Raw genomic sequence first — 10,542 nt, 5'->3', positions numbered from 1 at the left:
TCAAACTCCAAAACCAGAGGCATAATATTTTTAGGTTTTACATCCAAGTTCGACCAAAACCAGAATTATGCCCTCTTTATTTATTTGCAACTACTGGAAATAACTAGATTTCCTCCTCCATAATCTCTTAAAATTTTATAAATATTAAAATGCAGTTGATTTAATGTATTTTAACTTGATAATTAAGTTATTTGAACTCAATATTTTTAAATAAATAGTCGAGAGAATTTACTTATAATAACATATTTTATATTTTAAAATGCATATAGTGTAAAAACTTAAAAATTGCTACGCCTCCCATATTGTATAGGCGTTTGACACTAGACCCTAAGCATAAACCTTACACATCTGACACTAAACCCAAAATTCTTATAAACTAGATACTAAGTGATAAATGTAAAAACGATAGTTTTACATACTCTTAACTAGTTTTGCTAGAATAAATAAAACTAAATGAAATTTACTCTATTGATCAAAGTTCTACTCGTTATCGTTCAATATATGGAGTAGAGAATTCGTTCCACTTCTAGCTCGTTTAGATGTAACGTTTCCTAGTTTAATTAATTCTAACAAAAACAATGAGAGTAACGTAATGAAATTATACTAAGACAGTGATTTAACTAAGAGAAATGATGTAATTTATACTACGATAATTCAATACTAAGATGTGAATATTGAGAAAGGATTAGGGGGATTTGATTTTACTTTGAATTTAACTTAATAAACTAGTATAGATTTGTTGTAATCCTAATCTTTATATTTTCACATAAAGATTGAGTCTTTCTAATCCCTAATTATTCATGGCAATCTTTACAAACTAATAATTAGCATGTGAGGCAATTTAAACTCATTCTCATGGTGAATTAACTACCTTCTAGAGTGGAATATATTATTACAACTACTTCTACACTAACATAATCAAGTTTTCATCAAAGCTTCCTCAAACCCCTCTAATGGAGGTTTTAGCTTTGATTCATCAAACTGTTATTAATAAATGAATAAGAAGAAGACATTCTTGAAGAAATGTAAAATTACTTTATTAATCTAATGAAAAAGAGTCTAATGATTCAAAACTGTATTAAAACTAAGTACTGACTAATTAATTAAATTTAATCTATATTATGAATCTAATCCAGGTGGTCTTAAGAGTTTGGCCTTAATCCTCGTTATATATAAGAGGTTAGGTCTACAAATTCGTGCATGGGCTTTGAAGCCATATTTTGGGCCATAAAATCGAGCCCAAAACTTAATTACTTCGGTCCAAAAAGAGTTTTTTCTGTTAGAAATTATTGCAACAGTCTTTTCGTCAATTTATGTTCATCTGATTGGGGCAATGCTTAGATCATTAGAAAGCTCTTTCCGAGCTAGTCGTTTTGACATATGGTAGGTCCAATTCCGAGGTCTGAGTCCAAAGATACGACCTTCGGAAATTCTGCTAACTTTTACGCGCTATTTCTACCGCGTTGACTTTGACTTTTCTGCTTTGATCGGGTTTTTAATAAGGTTTTTTCTCCTTGAATCTTGGCCTTTAATCATAGAACTTCTTAGCAACCAACATTTGCTCCTTTATCTAGCAAAAAAGACACATTTCTGCACATAATTGACTCCAATGCCTGAAATACATAAAAGCATGTAAACATCACTAACTCTTATTTATTAATCACATAATTGGTCTAAAAGCAATATTATTAAGGGGTTAAAATTACAGTTTTGGGCTCTTATCAAACTACTCCCAAACAACATTTTGCTTGTCCTCAAGCAAATATGAGAAATTAAAATAAGTGACCAAAAATGGAGTTCTAACTAATCTCGTTTCGCCGAGTGCGATTGCATTGACCATATGCAACAAGACTTTAAACCACTAGGAATTTCCTAGTGGACGAGTTATAGCCTCGTGAGAGTTTTCTAGTGAAGGTACTCACAAACTTCATCTATACTACAACGACTAAGAAATAAAACTATTAATTTCCTTATTTATGTCTCAATTATCTATATATCTTACTAGCAATGAATACAGAATAATCAAATCGAAACCTAAGCTGATATATGCATAATAATTAATCATCTACGAATAAACATATATATAATGAGTAATACTATGAAATGCACTAACAGGTCTGTTTCTAAACCTTTGGAATAACGTCCTTAAGTAGGTCCCCATATAAATGTCAAGACAAAAACCACTATGATTTTTCCACTCAAGTTTCGCTCACTCCAGTGTGCAGTGGGCACACTTTACCTTACAATTCCAATGACACACAAGGAAGCTGAAGTCGATCAAACGCATCTGCCACTTACTATCACACTAACATATTCCTAATTGAGCTAGATGTCTTTATTAGGTGTTGCGGGGATTAGGAGATGGTTTAAGAAGGAAGAAAATATATATTCAAAAAGGACAAGTCTAAGATAATAGAGTCTTCATATTATGTAACTAGAGAAAACCTTGTTCTTTACTTTGCTTCTACACTTTGTTTCCATCCTTAGCCATTTTCTTTTTCTTTTTCTTTTGGCTTTTGACTCATTTGATTATGTTTTTTGGAGTTCTAACTTTTTATTTTATTTTATTTATTTATTTTTTCTTTTCTTTTCTTTGGATGGAACCTATCTTTTCTTATTTGAAGCAACTAACAATTCTTGGTTTCACAGGTCTTTCTCTTTTCTATTCTTCATTTTATCTCTATTCTCAGACTCATTCAAAATTGGGTAGGCTGATTTTTATTTTTATTTTGTTTTGTATAAAAGGGTAAATGATTTGCGGTTTATGAATAACTAAATAAAGGCTCAGAGGGGCGACTAGCGGAAATAATTTCATATAGGTTTGAATTTATGGCTATATCGATCCAAAAAGGGCCTAAATTCTCACTTAGGATATGGTATAGTGATCAAGCAAGTGGACGTGTGATTTCTCTATTCGGAATTTACTTCTCCCTTGTGTCATTTCTCAAATATTTCACTCATATAAGGCTTTAGGCTATATTCTCACAGGATTTGTAGAATAAATATACTAGCCTAGATTTCAGAAACTTACTGCCAATACAAACATAGATGCTCATGCAATATATTTATAGAAAGATGCAAATATTATTACCTACATATTAACCTAAGTTTCTCAAAACTATTCTAATGCAAAAGCTAACATGAAACTTCTAGATTATTAAGAGAATAGAGAAAAAAAAACAACACCAATATTCCTAAGTGCATAACATAAATTTTTTATTTATATTTTTGAATTTTTGAATTTTTTACTAGAAAACAAGTGCATATTTGATAAGAGCCCAAAATTGTAGTTTTAACCCTATAACAATAATACTTTTAGACCAATTATGCGAGTAATAAATAAGAGTTAATGCTAATTACGTGCTTTTATGTATTTCAGACATTGAAGTCAATTATGTGCAGAAATGTGCCACTTTGGCGATATAAAAGAGGAAGGGTTGGTTGCTAAGAAGTTTTGTGATTAAAGGCCAAGATTTAAGGAGAAAAAGCCTTTGTAAAGCCCGGTTAGAAGCTGAAAAGTCAGAGTCAATGTGGATAGAAACAACACACAAAAGTCAGCAGAATTTCTGAAGATCGTATCTTTGGACGCATGCCTCAGAATTGGGCGTACCTTATGTCAAAATGACCGGCTCAGAAAGAGCTTTCCAATGGTCTAAACCTTGACCCAATCAGAGGAGCAAAAGTGGACGAAAAGCCTATTGAAGTCAAAGCCAGCTGAAAAGAGCCTTGTGGACTGAAGAAATTGGGCTTTGGGCTCAATTTTTCGGCCCAAAACATGGACCCTCAGCCCATGCACGAAAATGTGGATCTGGTCTCCTCCATTTACACACAAGACTTAGCTCTGAAGAAATCAATTAGCTTAGGATAGAAGGTAGCCATTAGAGTAGCCATTAAAGCTTAGTTCTAGATCTAGTTTTTCAATTATTTAATTAGTTGTTATTCTTATTTTAATTTCAGTATTGAATAATTGTTTATCATTCATTAGATAAATAAAATAGTAGTTCTTGTTAAATTCGATCCTTGTTATTTAATGTTTGTTTAGATTAATTTCGATTCTTGTTATTTAATGGATTCTTAGTTGTTAATTTAGATTTCAATTATTGTTTAGTTAAATTTAATAAAGGTAGAATCTTTATATTATGTCGTATTCAATTTCATATGGAAATGATAGTTTGATGAATCAAGGCTAAACTTCCATTAGAGGGGTTTGATGAAGCCTTGATGAAAACTTGATTTTGTTAGCTTAGAATCGTTGTAAAAGTCTATTCTACTCTAGAAGGTCGTTGATTCTCCATGAGAATGGGTGGACGTCCTCACATGCTAGTTATGAATTAGTAGAGATGCCATGTATAATTAGGGATTAGAACGACCAATTCTTACCATAAGAACGTAAGAATTGGATTACAACAATCTATGCTAGTTTCTTAAGTTGGATTCAAGGTGGATTCAATTCCCCCCTAATTCTTATTCTAGATTCAAACTTTAGTATTTCGTAGCATTTTGTAGTATAATTTGTAATTCTCTCATTGACTTTGGTAGGATTGATAGTCGTATGAAACTTGAATGCTAAAGAACTAGGAGTGGATCGAATCTTCTATTCCAACTCTACTTCAATAGTATCGAGAGTAGAAATCTTTGATAATCACGATTCTTCATATCAGTTTTAGTTTTACTTGGGTTTAGAGTTTTATCACTTTATTCATTAGTAAAACTATCAATTTTATGTTTATCAATATTTTACATATCTATATCCTAACAGGTGCCTTAAATTACGCGTGTTTCTATGCCACCCCCAAACAAAAGCATGCTTTGTCCTCAAAGTATAGAAAATAAGAAGGGTAGGAGAATACTATGGAAACACGTGAAATTTTGGAACATCTGTGATAAATGGTAAAACGATAGTTTTACCTACAAATAAGTAATGAGACTCAAACGGAAGTAAAACTAAAACTATTTTCTTGCTTAATGTTATCAAAGTTTTCTACTCTCGATGCTATTGCAATAGAGTTAGAATAGAAGATTTATTCAACTCCTAGTTTTTAGAAATCTAAGTTAACTACGATTATCAGTCTATCAAATCAATGAGAGTAATGATGGAAATTATACTACGATGGCAATTCAAATACTAAGGTTCGAATCTAGATAAATAATTAGGGCAATTTGATTCCACCTTGAATTCAACTTAATAAACTAGCATAGATTGTTGTAATCCAATTATTCCATTCTTACGATAAGAATTGGTCGTTCTAATTCCTAATCATTCATGACAATCTCTACCAATTAATGACTAGCATGTGAGGAAATTCAACCCATTCTCATGGCGAATCAACTACCTTTTAGAGTGGAATAGAATCTTACAACTATTTCTACACTACACAATCAAGTTTTCATCAAGGCTTCTTCAAACCCATCTAATGGAGGTTTAGCCTTGATTTATAAAACTATCATTTCTATAGGAATTAAAACATGACATGATAAAAAGATTATAAATTTGTTATATTGATCTACTCAAGAATTCAAAACTGAATTAACAACTAAGAAATGATTAATAACTAAAGAATTGAATTTAGATCTAAGAGATTTAATAAACTAAAACTAAATTTATGAATAACTAACTACTTTTATTGATATAATGAATAATAACAATACTGATTCAAAACTGAATTTAAAACAAAGCAATTAAAACTAATTAATAGAGTCTAAGCTAATTTATTTTCTAATCTAGGTCTAGCTGATGAGTCTCCTATTTCCTCCCCTCAAGAAGATAAAGAGATCCCCAATTTCGTGCATGGGCCTAGAGCCATGTTTTGGGCCGGAAAATTGAGCCCAAAACCCAATTTCTTCAGTCCACAAAGTCCTTTTCAGCTGGATTTGACTTCAATAGACTTTCCGTCCAGTTTTGCTCCTCTGATTGGGTCAAGGTTTAGACCATTGGAAAGCTCTTTCCAAGACGGTCGGTTTGACATAATGTAGGCCCAATTCCGAGGTCTGAGTCCAAAGATACGGTCATCAGAAGTTTTGTTGACTTTTGTGTGCTGTTTCTGCCCGCGTTGACTTTGACTTTTTAGCTTTGACCGATCTTTAAAAAGGCTTTTTCTCCTTGAATCTTGGCCTTTAATCACAGAACTTCTTAGCAACCAACCCTTGCTCCTTTAGCTCACAAAAGTGACATATTTCTGCACATAATCGACTCTAATGCCTGAAATACATAAAAGCACATAATCAGTAGTAACTCTTATTTATTACTCGCATAATTGGTCTAAAATTATTATTGTTAAGGGGTTAAAACTATAGTTTTGGGCTCTTATCAAACCACCCCCAAATAGCATTTTGCTTGTCCTCAAGCAAATATGAGAAATTAACATAAGTGACCAAAAATAAAGTTCTAACTAATCTCGTTTCGCAGAGTGCGATTGCATTGACCATATGCATTAATGCCTTAAACCACTAGGAATTCCCTAGTAGACGAGTTATAGCCTCGTGAGAGTTTATGTATCAATTATCTATACATCTTACTAGCAATGAATACAGAATAATCAAGTCAAAACCTAAGCTAATATATGCATAATAATCAATCATCTACAAATAAACATATATACAATGAGTAATACTATGAAATGCACTAACAGGTCCGTTTATGAAACTTTGGAATAGCGTCCTTAAGTAGGTCCTCACATAAATATCAAGACAAAAACACTCTGATTTTTCCGCTCAAGTTTCGCTACTCAAGTGTGCAGTGGGCACACTTTACCTTACAATCTTAATGACACACAAGGAAGCCGAAGTTGATCAAACACATCTGCCACTTACTATCACACTAACCCATTCCTAATTGAGCTAGAGGTATTATTTAGGTGTTGCGGAGATTAGGAGATGGTTTAAGAAGGAAAGAAATGGACATTCAAAAGGACAAGTCTGAGTTAATAGGGTCTTCATATTACGTAACTAGAGAAGCCCTTGTTCTTTTGCTACTACACTTTGTTTCCATCCTTAGCCTTTTTATTTTGGCTTTTTTACTCCTTTTATTCTATTTTTGGAGTTTTTATTTTGTTTTTATTTTTATTTTTATTTTTCTTTTCTTTTCTTTGGATGGAAACTTCTTTTCTTTTTCTTTTCTGAACTAACTAGCTAATTTTTGTTTACACAGGTTTTTCCTTTCTCTTTTATTCACTCATCCTATTCTTAGACTCATTCTATAATGGGTAGGTTGATTTTTTATTTTGTTTTGTTTTTGGAAAAGGGTAAAGGATTTGCGGTTTATGGAAGGCTAAAGAAAGGCTCAGAGGGGCGACTAGCGGAAAATAATTCATAGGTTTGAATTTCTGGCTATATCGATCCAAAGAGGACCTAAATTCTCGCTTAGGATATGGTATAGTGATTAAGCAAGTAGACGTGTGATTTCTCTATCCGGATTTTACTTCTCTCTTGTGTCATTTCTCAATTTTTTCTACTTATATAAGGCTTTCGGCTATATTCTCACAGGATTTGTAGAATAAGTACTCTAGCCTAGATTTCATAAATTTATTGTCAAACAATCATAAATACTCATGCAATATATTTATAGAAAGATGCAAAGATAATTATCTACATATTAACCTAAGTTTCTAAAAACTATTATAATGCAAAAACTAAATGAGACTTCTAGATTATTAAGAGCATAGAGAAAGAAAACAATACTAATATTCCTAAGTGTATATCATAAACTTTTTATTTATATTTTTAAAATTTTGAAATTTTTGAATTTTTACTAGAAAACAAGTGCATATTGTACATATCTATATCCTAACAGATGCCTTAATTACACGTGTTTCTATGCCACCCCCAAACAAGAAGCATGCTTTGTCCTCAAAGTATTGAAATAAAAAGGATAGAAAATACCATAGAAACGCGTGAAATTTTGGAGCATCTGCAAAACAAGGTTAAAACATACTAATATAGAAAAAGAAAAACAGACGCAACTCTATATGAGTTCCACCCGTTATGGGGTTAACAAGAATCAAATTGCTTGGGACATAAGCAGACACTAACTGAAACTAAAATCTTACCTTATCTCCCGTGTTTAAGCATCATCCTCATCCTCATCCTCATTCTCATTTTTTTCATAGGACCAAGGCTCTTTTGCGTCCTACCATGCTATAATAACTTGCCAAGCCCTTCGCCGTATGTCATCAACCCGTGCTAACCTGTCGAGTGTTACTCGGTCTGATGGGGTGTAAGGAGCAACCAAATGAGGTTACACCTACCATCTCGGCCAAGTCATAACCCAAAATGAACGAACCACGCAATTGGTGGGTCTCATGACTTCAACCCTTTTCCAATCCGTGGAACCGGGTGAGAATCACGTGTAAACAACCGCGCATGATGCGACAAACCAAAATAGACATAAGAAGATACTTATGCCTCATGCTATGGGCTCTCTTTAGACTAGCCACTAAAACTCTGGGAATGTCATATAGGCGACGTCCCTCAGCTAAAACAAGGAAAACGTCACCAGTAGTACTATTTACAGAAGTAAACTGCCACTCCTCTAAAATATTCATCAGGATAAATAACATGGTGGTGCTTACATTCAGGGACAGGCTACCAAGGGCTATGTTATATCGCCCCTGGTCTATTATACGAAACACCCCTCCCCCATAATACTCGTGGAAATATGCATAGTCATAGAGGTATGCATTATTAGTCATATATCCTCATGTTGTTTGTATGATTAGGCAAAGGCAATCCCGAAACTAAAGCTACCAAATTCTTATTGAATTCTAGTGTCGTGTCATCAACTACGATAGAGAATTGTTGTTCTCCATCTTGGTTACAATAGAATTTAACATTATTGTAAAAATAAGCAGTAAGCTGAGGTGAGTACGAGTCGTTGTCACTTACTAGTAGATGGCTCCATCCTAACTGCAAGATCCTGTCGCAGAACCAACCTCCGTAGGTCTCCCTTCCCAACAAGTCTTCGAAAGACTGCTCAGGTATGATTGTAGGAGATGTCATCACAATAACGACTCTCTAGAAGTGCTGCAACAACCTTGGAACACCCGCAAAAAAATCTGAAATTTGCTGTTGCTACGAAGGTCAGGGTGCGGGTGCGTTTTGAATTGGCCTTGGTAGGGCGCAGGGTGCGCTCCAGCTATGATCGAGTTCCAAGCACTTAGGTGTAGGGCGCGCTCACTTTTAGCCTGGGATGGGCGCAGGGTGCGCTCTGGTCTAAGTTGAGTTACAGGCGGTTCTAGCGCAGGGTGCGCTCGTGAAGAGTGAGTGTTGGGCGCAGGGTGCGCTCCGGGTAGTCTGAGTAGGCTTAAGTGAAAAAACAAAAGAGAAAAATTGGGGGTGAGAGGTGAGAGTGCAAGGTTTGTAGCGTGGGTTGTGAGTGTAGAATGAAGGAAGTATATATAGGGTTTTAGTTTCTAAAACGAATTAACAAGTTGCCAAAAAGCTTTAAGGCAATTGCTGAAAACAAAATATTTCCAAAACTGAAAACGGAAACAACCCATATTCCTTATTCCAAAACAAACCTAATATCTTTTAGGTTGAATTTAGCATAGCAACTTCCTAACTCATTGAGATTTCATCCTACCACAATATCTAATTATAGCCATGCCAATATCGGCAACATTCCCAACACTCATCGCAAAATTACTTCTAAGATTGTGGATCATATAAAAACCATGCTAAAAGAAATAATACCACCCCCAAACAATTTGGGAAGGTGGGATTAACACTAAAATCAACGCATAATTTGGAAAGAACCAAATTAAATTAAAAATCGAAATTCAAATACAATTAACTACCGAATTCAAATTTAACTACTGAATTCAACAACTTAATATCCGAACTAATAAAAACAATAAAAACCACGCGCTACTAGTTGAAGATGGAACATGAGATGAAGATGGGTCATGAGATCCCGATGGGCCCGAGCCATCCGTCCTTCGGCAACAACGCTCGTGCCTTACAGACGCCTCCTCAGAAGAAGAACACCACTAGGGTAGGAGGCATTCAAGCATTTCTTCTCGGAACTTGCGCTGTGCTTCCATCTTTGCCTTCATCTCTTCCCAACACTCATCCTCGCGCTGGGCACGAGTCTCGTAGTTATGATGTATGGTAGTCTGCCGAGTCCGGAGATCTTCACAAATAGTATTAAGAGAACGCATGCCACGATGAAGCACTAACATGCGTTTTACATCAGAAGTACACCTCTCCAAGGCATCGACATCAAAACATGCCGTGTCTTCCTCATCATCCGACTCAACCTCTTCCACTACCCTCTCTCCAGGCAACCTCCAAACTTTCTAAATACAGTCGTTATAAGCAATTACATTTGAATGCAACTTCAACATAGTCCGCTTAGTTCTTGGTTTTTCACCCAAAGACAACATTATCTTCGTAATTAAAGCAGGAAATGGTGTGGTACTTACTCCAACTCCTCTAATCATATTTAAAATGAAGTCGACGATACAAAAATCATACCTCCGTTCCTATAATACCCAGAGTACGTGCAGATAGTTCAGACCGATGTCGTTGAACTTCTCTTTCCCAATC

Source organism: Coptis chinensis, chromosome 3 (genome assembly GCF_015680905.1).
Source record: "Coptis chinensis isolate HL-2020 chromosome 3, ASM1568090v1, whole genome shotgun sequence".
Lineage (NCBI taxonomy): Eukaryota > Viridiplantae > Streptophyta > Magnoliopsida > Ranunculales > Ranunculaceae > Coptis > Coptis chinensis.
This window is presented reverse-complemented; position numbering follows the sequence as displayed.